Below are 17,221 nucleotides of genomic sequence, written 5' to 3' on the forward strand. Positions count from 1 at the left end.
AACTAGTATTTCACTTCTTGGTTAGATCTAAATAAGTACGTATTTGGAGACGAAAGTTTCTATGGAACAACATAAATATTCGATTAAAGAAAAAAATATCTATGGCTAACCCATACACCCTATGCATGAAAAGCAGTGCTAGTTTTTTATATTTCTTTTGTCACCTCTGCAGACGCTAAAATGCTCAGGAATTTGCGTTTATCTATGAGGTCCCTATGAAGCACCAAGCTTCATGTCACACTACAAATAACAAAATACATCTGTGTAAGAGTTATTCAGACCTAATGAACTACCATCTCCACATAGATCTAGCAGAGCAAGAATATACGGGTTCCAACATAGAAGGAAATGAAACTTCCGAAGTAAAGCAATTGATTTGTGGGGAAGAGGGTTAGGTAAAGATGTCTTAAAGCATTCCGAATTAATATCAGAGTTAAAACGATAAAAAAAATAGAAGTATATTTTTGCATGTCCTGCATCGCCAAGTAGCATACAAAGCATAGTTCTTAAGACAGCAGATTTATCTGTTTTTCATGTTGCTAATAATGAAAATACCATCAATAAAATGTATCTGTCTCACAGTAACAGCCGAGAAAAATCTATGCATCAGGAATATCTTGCTATGTTAATAAGCATCACTGAAACCAGCATGGATAAAAACAAGTAACAACAATTCCTATCGCAAATGTTCGAAAAACATGCTCAGACACCACTGTTAAATGTCAGCTGCGAGACAGATAATCTAGGTATGTAAATGCTCGAGAATAACTTAACAGGAAGGACGTGGAAAAGTTCGTTGATGTCAAACAGCGCATACGGATAGCATCGAAGTGGGGAGCACCATAGTGGAGTTCTAACCTGAACACTGACTGAGATTTAACTGCAAATAGAGATGAAGAACGTTCAAATGACTTTATCCCAAATCGTAACACAACACTTACATGCAACATTAATCCACATAAATCTAATGATAGAGATATAAACCTTTGAAACACGCCGTGGAAATAAATAAATAATTAGTGACTGGTAACAATAAATTTGTTGTTTCCTTCGGCTATTTTCCTCATAGCCTCAGCCGTTGCACAAATTTAATGCCATTTCGTTTATCTTTGTAAAAGGAGAGCGCGCGCGCGCGTGTGTGTGTGTGTGTGTGTGTGTGTGTGTGTGTGTGTGTGTGTGTGTATGTGTGTGTGTGTGTGTGTGTGTAAAGTTACCTTTTACAATGACAAATGAAATATGTATATTCTCTAAAGGAATCTCAAATATTAAACTTGTTGTTATTGTTGTCTTTAGTCACAAGATAGGTAAGATGTATCTTTCCATGTTAGTCTATCATGTGCAGGGCTCTTCACCTTTCACAACGAAAGTAAATTAAAAACTGAATTTCACGACCAGGCCCTAAAACCACGCGAAGTTGACTGGCCGCCGTGTCATCCCCTACCGTGTAGCGTTTCAGTTTAAGGGCGATGTTTGATACCAGAAGACGTCTCTTGGCCATGAATGACCTCTTTGCCTGTTCTAATCTACTTCTTACGTCTTCGGTTTGTTCGTGTTATTTCACTTAACGGATTAAATACTTTTTTCTACGTCGTGGTCCACAGTTTTGTTGTTAAGTTTACTGTTGAGCTCATTTCCGCTACTCCTCATTACTTTCTTCGTTTCACTCCCAATCCGAAGTACTTATTACACTAATTATCCCACACAACTGTCCTCTTATATTTAAATAGTGTTTCTTCATGTAACACATTGTGTTTCATATTTTATACGCAAGTCCGACAAATGTTATGTTCGTATCATCACGTCGCATAAATTTAATCTGATCAAAATGGCTTTTCCTGAAACCAATTGAAAATAAAAAATTAAACAAAAACGCGATCAGAAGAATCCTAAAACTTGGAGGGTACTAGCTACGAATATCTCGCCAGACACCGTCATATACAAGGAACATGACGAACTCTAGATACACATGCAGCACAAGTGGTTAATCCTTGTTAGTGTGCAGGGAATGGATACAGTGACTGGTTCGATTCCTCGGGACAGAAAAATTTTAAGAACCAAAATTGGGCTATCAGGAGCAGATGTTCACCGTACCACTGTCTACGTACTTAAGACCCAAACCATTTATCATAGGGTCTAACAGGGAAATTTTTTATGGTGAGCCGTCCTTCAGCTCTGCAGCCCCTTGCTACTATTCGACAGATTGGGCTAGCAATGGTCCCAGTTCCACCATTTGTCTTCCTTTCAGCTCCAGAGCAGTCCTCAGCGTAAGATACACAACACACTACCAGTGCATTTGTCGCACTCGCTCAAACGACACATACTGACTATGACGAGATAAGCACATAGGCCACATCACATACTGCATTGCATACCACCAGCACGCTCGAAGAGATGTGACGCTGTTCGTATTCACACTAATGAACAGACCATAATAACAATGTAACATAGCGGATATGATTTCCACCTTCGTGTGAGCTCCATATAAAACCGCCATAAAGTCCCAGTTTCACAAATCAGTCACAGCTTGCCTGGGTACAGAAACCACTACATGTTTCTCGAAAACGTGAGAACCGTGTTTTAACTGTGTCGACAGCTAGCGACCTAGTGTCGATTTCGGCATGGCATAAAGTTGGCTAACGAGGGTGCTGAAAATCCAAACACTATAATCAGTAATCTGTACTATCAGAAGCAGCTTCAGGTCCGATCTCTATGAATGTAATTATTCCGTTTCCGAAATTCGTTCTCATTTGACGCCAAAGTACGTTTGTAGCTAGAATAGGTCTTACTAATTGCTTTATTTTTACTTCACAGTTGTATTCGAGAACGTACAGAGGATGTGAGCTAAGTGGGGGAATGGGACTCGGGGAGGCGGGGCAAGTCATTTTAGATTCCCGGGGGGGGGGGGGGGGGAGGAAACGAAGCAGAATTTCTTACACGAAAAATTCTTCTTCAAACCTATTTAAAATGTGGGTTTGATAACCAACAAACATACTAATATTACCACTATATAACAAGTACCTAGTGGTTCTAATTAAAGTGTAGGTACTCACGAAGGTCTCCGATCTACGCTGAGAAAAAAATAGTTACAATTTTGGTCAACAGGTGCAAATCAGGCTCTGTGAATACAAGAAACACGTATAGAAATATTTCTTTACGCAACGGACTGGGTACGGAACGTGGGCAGAAAAGGTCAAACAAGTGAGAAAAGCACAATGTTGATTTTGTTATTAACCGCCGCTTGCACAATTTGTTCAAGGGGAGCACCAGATACGTCGCCGAGGTGCTGTACAGCGCCAGATTTGCTCCTGGTGGCCAAATTTAGGACTATTTTTTCCAGAATAAATCGGTTCCAAATTAACTCATTCGCGTATCTACCAAGTTTCGCTGCCATACGATAATTACAGTCCACACTGGACCTCTGTGGAGTAACTGCTCTTTAATTAAAACAACCCGGTACTTACTACAGTTTACTTAATTGAGACAGAGTAGTTTATAAGAGATTTATACACATTATTTAACTGACAGGCATGTAACACTGAGATAAAGGATATTTTCTATATTCACATTTTAGTAGTCTCTGACACTGGTTCCTAACAGCACGAACTGAAGTTACAGCGTTACTGGAAGAGCTTAGAACAGAGAGTCATGTGACAATTTCAGTTACTCGGAGAATAGCTGCAAACGTCGAGGAAGGTGTTTTCAGACTTAACAAATGGCTCTGTGTAAATTTGTTACTGGTCAGTATCCATTACATGCTCCACCTCTCTTTAAATTTGTAGCGACCTGGTAAAGTCCGTCTGTTGCGGCAGGATGGGCGTTAAGCTTGCGATGATCTCAGGTCCTTTCTGTGGGGCGAAGGATGGGGGGGTCTAAAGGTGCTTAAAGGTGGATGGGCAGTCGCTCTGCCGTATGATTGTTCGCCTGTCTGGGTTACTTCCCTTCAAGTGGTCTCTCCCAACATTCCACTGTTTAGCTAATCTGAGCCAGTGTCAGTAGTATCGTTGGTGTGTGTCGTTACGTGTTGACGTGAACGTTTAATTTTAGTTCCTTTGTTCGTTTGTTTCGTAACATTCTGTAAGTCGTTTGCGACTCATCAGTTAAACAGTAATCGTTGTATCGGTTCTGTGCCTTTGCTCTGACATACGTTGCTTCTCTTGAATCGTGAGTGTAGTTTAATTTCTCATTCAGTGTAAGATATTCTGAAAGCATAAAACTGAAAGAAATAAAAATTTTATATTTTTTCCCATTTCTTCTCAAAAAATAACGTATATTTCCACCAACCCTAACACACTTTATTTGAAAAGGTCCATCTTGATCACATAAACTTTTACAACTCACTATTACCCGTTTCGGCTACCACCATCTTCAGATCTGTTACAAATAAGAAACAGTGGTATAACAAACTAAGTTCAGTTAACTCAAGCAAAATCTATAAAAGGATTGGTGATGCATAAGGAAGATAAAAAACATTTATGTGATTAACAGCCATGGATACCAGCCATACACACCGTAAAATACTCTGATGTAGATATCAACGTCAAAATTATACATGTAGGCACATAGTGAGCGCAGGCGATGACGTAGAAGCGTCTGGTATTTATACAAAAAATTGAGGCCTGCAGAGGGCAGTATAGCGAGGGTACGTAACTAACAATTACTTAATAGTCACTGTTTCGTTAATTACTTTACACTTACCGTTAAGGTTCAGTTGTTTTGTCACGCTGGAAGGTTTCGATTTGTAACTGTGATTTTATTTTTAAACGTTTTTTACTCGTTTTTATACATTTCTTTGTTTTACTTTGCCAGGCTAGGAGCTTCCCATTATTACTCTCTGCAGCTTTTATGTGGATTTTAAGTATGGATCTAATTTCTACATATTGTCTGTCAGTACATGTTTTATTGTCAGACTCTTGTTTTGCCTTATGAAATAATTTTAGTTATTGACTACGCATACTGAATTTTAGCTATTAAATTTACCATATTTGTTACTCTTGTACCCTTGCTATAGTGTCCTCTGCCGGCCTCAGTTATTTGTACAAATGTCAGAGGCATCCAGGTCATTTGCCAGCACTTACTATGTACCTACACGTATAATTTTGACGTTGATACCTACATCAGAATATTTCATGGTGTGTATGGCTGGTATGCATAGCTGTTAATCAAGTAAATATCTTTTTATTTTTCTTATGCGTCACCAGGCCTGTTACAGATTTTGTTTGAGTTAATTGGACGTCGTTTGTTACACCACTGTTTTTTGTTTGCAACGGATCTGAAGATGACAGTAGCCGAAACTGGTAATAGTGAATTGTTAAAGCTTTTGTGATCAAGACGGACCTTTACAAATACAATGCCACAGTATGATCGCGGAATCCTTTTCAGACTTTGTGTCTTCAATTGGTAAACGAAATACAGCTGAGCTACAATTAAATGTTATTACAGTGCCCTGTTTATACGATATGTAGGCCACGTGTCACCCATCTTAAAGGTGAAGCGGAGGGCGAGTAGATCTTTTAAAGGTACACCCGACATTGATCCGTCTGCGTCCTTGAGTTACAGCGTGCAACAGGAGGTCAGCCGGAATTCCTTTCTCTCTGTGTGGCAGCATGCTGCGTTCAGACGTTCCTCTCAGTGTGTGTGTGTGTGCGAGAGAGAGAGAGAGAGAGAGAGAGAGAGAGAGAGAAAGAGAGAGAGAGACAGACAGAGAGAGAGAGAGAGAGAGAGAGAGAGAGAGAGGGGGGGGGGGTGGGAGGGGGGGGGGGGGGGGGGAGAAGAGCGCTGACGAGACCAGCAGCACCAGGGAATGCAGCACATATTTTGTAATAGCTTGCATTCTTCAGAACTGTGACACTTAACGCAGTAGACGAGTTCTTCTGTTGACCTTCGCCACAGCGTGGTGCGATTGTTCTTTCAGTCGTATGCCAAAAGAAGATTTTTGCCTTTATTGCTTTGCCTACCTGTCACGTTTTGTTAATTCGGAGCCTAGAGCCAACTCATACTGCCATAGCTGTCCTGCCTACTCTCTGATGACACGTGAGGTCTGTCAATTATTTTCTAAATTTAGACTTAACATGTGGGCTATTTTTAGTAATCGCGCGTTTCGTTCTTGTTCCAATTACCTCACGAAAAATACTCAAATGTAGTTTACATACAGTCACAAAACACAGACGTGGCTGCAGTCCTTTAAACTCAGCAGGGCGTTTACCACAGAGAGATGCTGTATTGTTCCACAATAGCATTGTCAGCAGTATATACAAATGAAACTCCGGCCACCAACGTAGTATGTAGTGCTTTTATGGTGTACAAACGTGCGCGACACGAACCTTACCGCATTATGAACTATCGAATGAAGTCTTTATGCGTTCCACACAGGCAGTGTTACGAGAGACGGCAGACAATTAGCCTCAGTGAGAGTCTGGGAGTTCTCGTCAAAGAGACGTATCAATTCAGTATTGCTCTGAAGAAAAACCAGAAAGTCTAAAGGATATTTACTAGCAGCAATTGTACCCAAAACCATTTGTCGTGAAATCTCTAAACTATTGCCCCATTCACAGTGAAGCAAATGAGAACGTGGGTAGACTCTTGACTTGCATGCAGGTAAGGAGTGAAGGTCAGAAAAATTAATTCGAAATCTACATGTACATACATACTCCACAAACGACTGTACACGGCATAGCATGGGGTACGGACTACCTTTTTTTAAAGAATTTCAGTTCTACACTATTCGCACGCTCAGCGCGGGAAACAATGACTGTTTGTAAGGCTCCATACACGCCCCATTTCTTGCCTTTCATAATCCCTTCTCGAGACATACGATGGTAGCAGATGACTGGTCTCGGAGGCTTCTTTACCACATGTTATCTTAAATTTACGAAAAAAGAAACAGGATGTCTCGAGAACTACTTCATCTTCCTACCAAGGACTTCAATGTTGTAAGGGGGCTGTTTAGGTTTTTATGTTGGTAGAGCCATGTAGCGCTCTATATGAAAATCACTGACTGTGCTGTGTGCAGTCTGTGGCTGGTTTGTATTGTTGGAATTTGCCATTGTAGTGTTGGGCAGTTGGCTGTTAACAGCGCGTAGCGTTGCGCAGTTGGAGGTGAGCCGCCAGCAGTGGTGGATGTGGGGAGAGAAATGGCGGAGTTTTGAGAGCGGATGATCCGGACGTGTGTCCATCAGAGACAGTAAATTTGTAAGACTGGATGTCATGAACCGTTTTATACATTATGACTTTTGAACACTATTAAGGTAAATACACTGTTTGTTCTCTATCAAAATCTTTCATTTGCTAACTATGCCCATCAGTAGTTAGTGCCTTCAGTAGTTAGAATCTTTTATTCAGCTGGCAGTATTGGCGCACGCTGTATTGCAGTAGTTTGAGTAACGAAGATTTTTGTGAGGTAAGTGATTCATGAAAGGTATAGGTTATTGTTAGTCAGGGTCATTCTTTTGTAGGGATTTTTGAAAGTCAGATTGCGTTGCGCTAAAAAATATTGTGTGTCAGTTTAAGCACAGTCATTTATAATTTTTCTAAGGGGACGTTTCAATGCGCATCTCTTTCAGTTTCGTACAGGCTTTAGCGAATGTTTAAGGTCCTAGCAGCTCGTCTCTAAATTCGTTCACATCATGGCTGCTTGATAAGAAACCACAAACTCTGGAACTCTAGGACTGGACTCACTAGTGCCTAGCTTACGATTTCTTTTAAAGATGCATCGCCGGCTTGTGTAGCCGAGCGGTTCTAGGCGCTTCAGTCTGGAACCGCGCGACCGCTACGGTCGCAGGTTCGAATCCTTCCTCGGGCATGGATGTGTGTGATGTCCTTAGGTTAGTAAGTAGTTCTAAGTCCTAGGGGACGGATGACCTCAGATGTTAAGTCCTATAGTGCTCAGAGCCATTTTTTTGAACAGATGCATCGCATTTTCATAGACTTCCATCACTTCCCTAATACTAACTTAACGCGACGGTGCCATTTCATATCACTTTTTAAGCATCTTCCCTAAATACTTATACCATGTCACAATCTCCATACTTTCACCACTAGCTCATTCGCAATCGGATACTACCGGGATCTTTCCCTTTCTTACAACTGTGATCCTACAGACGGTCCAGTCACATTAATACGACACCACCTATGTTCGACGTCAACATACAATAGCCATTCAAAGACGGCACGTGGTAACACTAGCTGTGGAGGGTATGTAAGACGTGTCGGGTGGATGCTGAAACGTGCAGTTGTTGACGTAATGCGGAAACAGCGACTTATCTGACGTCCAAACAGGGATGTTCAGTGACTTTTGGAGTGGAAACATTGCCGAAACGGCTAAGTTTGTAAAATGTTCTCGTGCAGCCTAAAGTATGTCAGTAAATCACGTTTTACCCTCCATCGGGCAGAAGGTGGTTGGCCTGTACGCCCTGTGACAATCGCCGGAAACATCCAGGCCGGTTGAGCGGATTGTTGTGGTTTGGGGAATGTTTTCTTGGCATTCTCAGAGTGATCTCGTCATTCTGGAAGGCTCAATGTGTCAAACCATGTATGCATCTATGCTTGGGAACCATGTACACCCCTTTGGTTTTCCTCGGCATAATGACATCTACCAGCAGGACAATGCAACATGTCACGCTGCTTGCAGTATACGTGCATGGTTCGAAGAGCACCTGAACGAGTTAACTGTACTTCCCTGACCACCAAACTTCCCAGGTTTAAATCCAATTTGGAAAATAATTTGATTTTTTAACGCAGTGAACAATGACAGCATCAGACACCAGTGGCAAACTTGACAGGATTAAATGGACCAGGCAGTGAGACGTTCAGTGGTCCGTAGGAGATAACGAATGTTCAGATGCCGTGAACCGTGACACTAGCTGAGGAACTGGTGGAATTTGTGGAAGTGATTTATCAGGAAAATGAAAAAATGAAATGATCGTATGGCATTGTTGGCCGGGAGACCCTATGCGGGGAAGTTCGGCCGCCATATTGCAAGTCCTTTTTAGTTGACGCCACTTCAGCGACTTGCGAGTCAATGAAAATGAAATGATGATGAAAAACACACAACATCCAGTCATCACGAGGCATGGAAAATTCGTGACGCCGCCGGGAATCGAACCCAAGACCCCGTGCGCATGAAGCGAGAACGCTACCGCAAGACTATGAGATGCGGACTGTCAGGAAAATGCGATCTACAGTGACGACATCTGAGTTATCTGACGTCCAAACAGGGATGTTCAGTGACTTTCGGAGTGAAAATATCGCCGAAACGGCTAAGTTTGTAAACTGTTCTCGTGCAGCCTAAAGTTCAAAATGGTTCAAATGGCTCTGAGCACTATGGGACTTATTTTCTGAGGTCATCAGTCCCCTAGAACTTAAAACTACTTAAACCTAACTAACCTAAGGACATCACACACATTCATGCCCGAGGCAGGATTCGAACCTGCGACCGTAGCGGTCGCACGGCTCCAGACTGTAGCTCCTAGAACCACTCGGCCACCCCGGCCGGCAAAAGAAATTGTCAACGGATGGTTAGCATCACTGCCACCTTTTACGAAAGCGATACAATAAATACACGTTGAAAGATGAAATCCACATGAATCATAAATTACGATTATTCTATTAGTACGTGTATTGTTTCATAGTTTTGATTTTCGGCTTGTCGAACTATCATCAAGCCCAAGATCTACAAAGAGACTAATGTTCAAGCGAATACTGAAGACATTACAAAGCGCATAGAGCCAGATGCGGAAAGAGAGATGGTGTGAAGGGAGGAATAATCAAGTTTAAAGTGCCAGTGAGAACTAAACGTTTAAGACGGAGCACAAGGTCGGGTGAGATAAAGCTGATGATCTGCCCCGTACTTGCCAAAGGAGCCATCCTGCCACTGACTCAACTCAGTTTATAGACAATGGAATACATCAGGGTGTACGGATGGGAATTTCAGCCCGCTTCTACCGAATATAAGTCGAATGCTTTAACTAATGGACTAACTAGAAGAGAGAGGGAAGATACCACAGAACGTGAAATGGCAGTTCTTTAGATACATCATAAAGTTACGAATTTGAAAGTGCAATAACCACCTTTGTTAGTGTGCTCGGAACCACCCTTACAATTTCGTGCAGTCTTACTGTCCCCTTTTCACAACCATTTTTGCAATAGTAGCAGATACGAACGCTAGAGTGATTCCTTCAGCGCAGGAACAACTGATATATCAGTCCATCCTCGGCAAAACAATGTTACTGTTCCGCAGCGAACAATTCACGAGGTGACTGGCGCAGTGTTTAAGACGCAGGATGTGAATATGATAAGGTTGATATTCTATTGCTCGTCTCGCCAAACTGACTTTCCCGACATTTTAAGTGATCGACGGAATGGTCATCCAAATAGACCAGATCGCTCATTCGCTCAACCCTCTCTACTCCGTCGCTAATGATCTGCAAGACGACGTTTTGTTAAACTCTGATCTCAGTTTCCTTCTTTACTGACAAAGAGTTGACGCTAAGGAAAGAAAATTTTAAACGTTGCGCTGCATCGTTGTATTAAGAACGCAGAGAACAACTTTAAGATATTCTCTGACGAAATGATTTGTTCAATTTGTTTTACAATGCATTCATTTATATTTCATAATGTGTCATTAAAGACTTATCATATGCCTTACGACAGAGAGACCCCCAAAACACATTGTATTGAAATAAACAGACATTGAAGGTTTTTGGATACTACCACGTCTCCAAATTCTGTAAAATTCCTGCCAGTATCCATAACAAGAAGAGTCTTAATTTACACATCCAACACTAAAGGGCAAGAGAAACTCACTGAAATAATTTAGGTTTGAGCTTTCGAATGGAATAATGAAATTCGATCACCCAAACAATAATGAAAAAATTGAAACAGATTTTTTTTATTTTGCGGAATAGATCGTTTACGATTTTTCTCTTATATTTTCACCGGACAAATGTTTTCATGACTGAGGTTCTCTCTGCAGTGCCCTTGCCGGAGATGATAGAGATCTATTTGTTCTGTTAACTAACGATCTGATATTAGCACAATGGCGTTATAAATCTCAGTTTAATGCAGTACTCTTTTACCAGTACCATTGTTTGATCTATAATCAGGTTACTGTCTTCTGCATCAAGTGGTTAGTATTTGTCTCGGTGAAATTATTGTGGTATTCGGAACGTTTTTCTCGACACAATAGGTATCGTTTTCTTCCCACAGTCCTCTCGTATACTGTTAGTGTTTCCGTCTTTATTAGATATATATTCTCTACAATTGCGAGAAAGACAGGCGAAATACATATTCAGTAGCTGTTTGTCTGTCGGTAGGTTAGCTTTGTAACGGTCAGGCCCAGGTTTCAAACAGTCGGTTCATGAATCTGTAGCAGTTGCTCTGTAACTTCCAGAATGAGATTTTCACTCTGCAGCGGAGTGTGCGCTGATATGAAACTTCCTGGCAGATTAAAACTGTGTGCCCGACCGAGACTCGAACTCGGGACCTTTGCCTTTCGCGGGCAAGTGCTCTACCATCTGAGCTACCGAAGCACGACTCACGCCCGGTACACACAGCTTTACTTCTGCCAGTATCTCGTCTCCTACCTTCCAAACTTTACAGAAGCTCTCCTGCGAACCTTGCAGAACTAGCACTCCTGAAAGAAAGGATATAGCGGAGACATGGCTTAACCACAGCCTGGGGGATGTTTCCAGAATGAGATTTTCACTCTGCAGCGGAGTGTGCGCTGATATGAAACTTCCTGGCAGATTAAAACTGTGTGCCCGACCGAGACTCGAACTCGGGACCTTTGCCTTTCGCGGGCAAGTGCTCTACCATCTGAGCTACCGAAGCACGACTCACGCCCGGTACACACAGCTTTACTTCTGCCAGTATCTCGTCTCCTACCTTCCAAACTTTACAGAAGCTCTGTAACTTATTCCTTTTTCTCAGCTCTGGCTATGATTTATATATGTGCGATACGGTTAGTCGCACCGTGATTAGGAAGCCGCGTTAACAAATTGGTTTCTCTATAACTATCTGGATCTGAGGAGAAGGCAAGGACGTATCACTTCCAATAGGAACACGTCTAGTAAAGCACTGTGGTACTGAAACCAATCTCTGCTTTGATGACAGCCTTTTGTGCCTCATTACTTAAAACCTGCATGATCGCCTCATTTACGCTAGCCGGTAGGACTAAATCATACCCTGCACCATACTGTTTTACACGGATTGTTTTACAGACTTAAACAGCGTGCCACAGAATTGCAGACGGTGTCTTAACATGCTAGTAGATGTACGGCATAAGTTGCCTACATCGGGCCAAGGCTCGCTCCCAGAGTGGGGATGGCAATGTCTGAATGACCCCCTCCACTGTTACTCCGCTAGATTCCCCCTCCACCTCCAAACCACTTCCACACACCCCTCCACAGCAATCAGCCCCTCCGTGCGGACACGCTCTCTTGCACGTATCATCAGCAGATGCAGAATAGGCACGGCATGCTGTACGCTTAAATTATGCGGATTGCGTTTTGAGGCAGTGCGGCTTGGTGGGGTTGGAGCCACCTGCTACCCACAGTCTAGCGACTGAGTATGGTTCTCGAGAAATTTGCCGAACTCTTCTCCGTAACTTCACAGTTCTGCTTTCTTCCGTTTCAAAAACAGAAATAACGTAATCTACAATGGCACAAACTTTTAGTGAATTGATTCATTCATTCATTTGTTCAAATATTCACGTGTTGGACGCTATGGATCCAAGTACAGAATAAAATCTTCAGGGATTTGAAGCCAGATAAAAAATACACTATCGCTAAGACAAAAGATTTATTAAGTACTGCTAGTTAACTTTAACCCCCTCCCCTGTCTCCTGCCCCCTCCCGCCCCCCCCCCCCCCTCACGAACCTTGCGCTTCGTCGTAGTAGGGTGGATTGTGTGCCTCAAGGACACAGCTGAAACCACATTTGAAAGATCCCTGTGAATCTGCGAAGAAGCCAAACTACATACCAGTTTTTAAGAGGGGCAGCGCTCTTTTGAATGGTTGCTGGGAAAACGGTCTGGATGGCTGACTGATCTGGCCTCTATCTACGAAAATAATGTGTCGTAGATAAAGGTGAGAATAGAAGCTTTTGAAATGTGGTGCTACAGAAGAATGTTGAAGATTGGATGGGTAGATCACATAACTAATGAGGAGATATTGAATAGAATTGGGGAGAAGAGGAGTTTGTGGCACAACTTGACTAGAAGAAGGGATCGGTTGGTAGGACACGTTCTGGGGCATCAAGGGATCACCAATTTAGTACTGGAGGGCAGCGTGGAGGGTAAAAATCGTAGAGGGAGACCAAGAGATGAATACACTAAGCAGATTCAGAAGGATGTAGGCTGCAGTAGGTACTGGGGGATGAAGAAGCTTGCACAGGATAAAGTAGCATGGAGAGCTGCATCAAACCAGTCTCAGGACTGAAGACCACAACAACAACAACAACAACAGATAAAGGTGGGACTCAGTATGTCTCAAGAACATCAACAGTATACGATCTGGCCTCGTAACATTAGCCAATATGCCCTTACTGTTTTGGTACTGCTAACGACTGTAAGCAAAGGGTACGTCAGCCGTTATATTTTCTCATTACAGGTATCTTTGCTTTATAGTTAAATGACGATGGCATCCGTTTGAGTAAAATGTTCCAGACGTAAAACATTTACCCATTCGGGTTTCTGGGCGGAAGACTACTCAGGAGAATGTTACCAACAGCAAAAACAAAACTGCTTTTCTGAGGATCGGACCAGAGAATGTCAGATCCATTAAGAAAGTAGGCAGATTAGACCATTTGAAAAGAGAAATGGACAGTTTGAAGTAAGATGCAGTGGGAATTTGTGAAGCGCAGTATCAGGAATGACAAGTATGTACAGGGTTACCAGCACAAAAAGTAATAGGGTTAGTGCAGTTTTAGGCCTAATAATGAATTAAAAAATAATGTGGATGAGCTACTATGAACAGCAAAGTTAATGCAGTATGGTATCCGACATACATACAAAGTTAAGAGCCATCAAAATAGCGCAAATTTAGATGCCGACTAGCATCGAATATGATGAAAAGAGTGAAAGAACGTATCATATGAATGACAAAAGAAATTATTCAATTCGCTTAATGGAGATGAAAATTCAGTTACGCCCGAGAACTGGAACTCGACAGCAGTAAGCCCGAAGTTTGTCGCCGGTAAGCATGTACAAATGGATACATGCTGCAATAGTTATGCAGAAACGGAGTGGCTTGCACAGTATAGACTATTAGGGAGAACTGCATCGAACCAGTCTTCCGACAAAAAAAGTATATTAATTTTAAGGCAGGCCAACGATGGGAAATCTTTTTTTACGTTAAAGTGGCCGATGCTTTACTTTTTAATGTGCTGAATCCCAATAAGGTAATACAAAAATCCACTATCGTATCGATTTAGTGAAGAATGTAATTTTTCTTATATTTTGGAAATAAACTGGGTGACTAAGATACCTTTTGGGTACCACATAAGGTGTGCTAGTTATGTTGTTGAGTTAGAAACTCAATTCTGCTCCAGTGACATGGAGTGTGTTTCAGGTATTCTGCAAGAAGTTTCCTAACATAACAGTGACATGGAGTGTGTTTCACATATCTCTGCGAGAAGTTTCCTCATATAACAGAAGCGGGAAGAAGGCTGAAATTCGAGAACAAATGCTCTCATCCAGTTTTGAATAAAATCTGACTGAGTGAGAGGAAGGCTTGAGTGTCATTTACTAAGGTTCTTACTAAGTTCTTAGGGTACCAAAAGGACCTATACGATATTTCCATTATACCCAACAAGCTTGAGTAGTTCAAGAAGTTAGGTTGTTTAATATGCCTCAAGGTTCACTTTTTGAAATGCCACCTTGATCTTTTTTTCTGAAAATCTGGGAGATTTCAATGAGCAACCAGGTGGAAGCTGTCATCAAGACATCGAAACATCAAGGCCGCGAATTTACCCGTATGAAACTATTGTCCATTTCACCGACACAGACTGTTCATTGGAGAGAAAGCTATATAAGAAGCTTTAATGTGAAGAAAGAAAAATATTGTATGCCAAGGGACACGCAGTTCTTAAGTTATAAATAGATTTTTTTTGTTTATACTTAAGCAAAACTTTTATTAACATTTTCCAATTATATGTATTTTGCTAATTTTTTATTTTATAAAGAAGTCACTTTGTGGTACAAATGTACGTGATATAAAAAAAATTGAGGCCAGATATGAATTTATTGTCCATGAAACCATTCGATTAAACTAATACATAACAACATACAATCAAAGAATTATTTTCGTGGGCCTATGTAATTAATAACATGATGATGAAGGTAAGTTAATCAATAGTATTCGCCTTACTCACCTTGTCCACAAGATAGTTGCATGTTCTTTGGTTGTATTATGAGCTGTTTTCTCTTCTCGCGGTGGTGCCGACCCAGTCTCACGGCCAGAGTGATACGTCACTGAGTAAGCTCGTAGTGTCGTCTGAGTACGTAACAATCGTATGCACCAAGAGAGAAATGGAGAAAGTGATCAACAATTAGAGATGTGGCTTCTTCTCAAATATCATACGCACGATGTAATAACGGGCACAAGAACTTATCTTAAATTACTACAAAACAGGCTCTACATGTTTACAGTTAATGTTGTAATGTGATACTGTTGGGTTAATTTTTTTATGGCTTCTGTCTTACATAATCGTATAGAGGGAAAGTTATCGTATACGTGGATAATACCGTCTTAGTCGTTCTTCTTTTCCTTAACATTATTGTGGCATAACACCCTCTTACAGACAGTATCTTCGACAATAGACAGTCATAGTGTTGACGACCTCTCTGATAAGAATTTCAAATATTTAACACATGCTGTCGTGACTATTCCACTAGCGAAAGAGCTATTTGAGTGCGTAAAGTTTTTGTATAACGTCTGGCAGACAACTTCATATTTGTCTAGATGCAGAGCCAGTTTCTAATCTACACGCCTGGTAGAAAACTTTTCAAAATCTGACTCTACTATTCTGCAGTTTTTTTATCAGTTCGTATAAACAGCCGTAACATCTGAGGTTTCTCTTACGCAACTACCATCGTCCACCATCGGTTCAAGAGGCTGACAAGAGCGGTCCAATCACGCTTCCCTGCGGTACATGCTACATTACTTTTGTCAATGTCTGACTTTCTTTAAACGTGATCATTTGATGTCAGTCTTTACTGTGACTTAAGAAAATCTATTGAAACTACCAGTTTGCTGTGACCAACAACTATTTATTTTTATTTCCTCTGCGCGTTTCAGAGGTTTAAAGTTTAAAACTCCATCATCAGGTGGAATTATATCAATTGAGAAGACAGTGTGTGTTGTATGGAAGATTCTGAGGTGACATGTGGCACTATCTCCAATGACCATACTCTCCTTTTCCTATCGTGTGTATGATGTAAGCACATCATGGGAAGGAGACTATGGCACACGTTGTCCAAAAGCCGCAAATACCTCATTTACGTGTTTTATTAAGGATGAAAATGCTGATGAAGGTTTGAACCTCTAAAACGAATAGTGGAACTAAAAATAAATTTTGAGCGGTTACAGTGAACTTTTAGTTTCAAATCATTGATTTTCTGTGTAGTACAACGTGGAACATCCTGCTATAAAGTATTTGTGAATAGCCTTCCAACGATGGTTCTATAACCAGTTTCTTGTAAAACAGGAGGAGAATTCTTGGTATTTTCTATTCCAAAAGTCAGTCACGTCAAGAAAATCACGCCATTGCCGATATTCTTTCTGAGAACGATCTGGATCCACACATTTAAATTCGGCAGCTTGTCTTCACATGAGTGACGCGTTTAGTTTTCATCTGCGCCGCACGCCCGGTTTTCACCTGGCACATGCACTGACAACAAAGTGAACGGAGGTTACAGACAGGCGGTGCGTCAGGTTCTCTTGCACAGCAAACTTTTTATTCATTCTTATTACAAAGCAATAATTAATCACCATTCCTCGAATATTTTTGAAGCAACGAACTGTCTCTCTGAAATTTCGACATTGTGTTCTTTTTTTCCTACCTTGACATAGTTAAGATATGGTAAAATAGTTTGCGAGAGACAAATGAAATTCCTCACGGTGCACTTGACAATCGTTTTTGATATACTGTAGACGTGTACCACTCATTCGGAACTGCCACTCATCTGGTTTGCTGTTGATATTTTCGTGGTTTTCTGGAAAGATCTC

This window comes from Schistocerca serialis, chromosome 2 (genome assembly GCF_023864345.2).
Source record: "Schistocerca serialis cubense isolate TAMUIC-IGC-003099 chromosome 2, iqSchSeri2.2, whole genome shotgun sequence".
In the NCBI taxonomy this organism is placed as follows: domain Eukaryota; kingdom Metazoa; phylum Arthropoda; class Insecta; order Orthoptera; family Acrididae; genus Schistocerca; species Schistocerca serialis.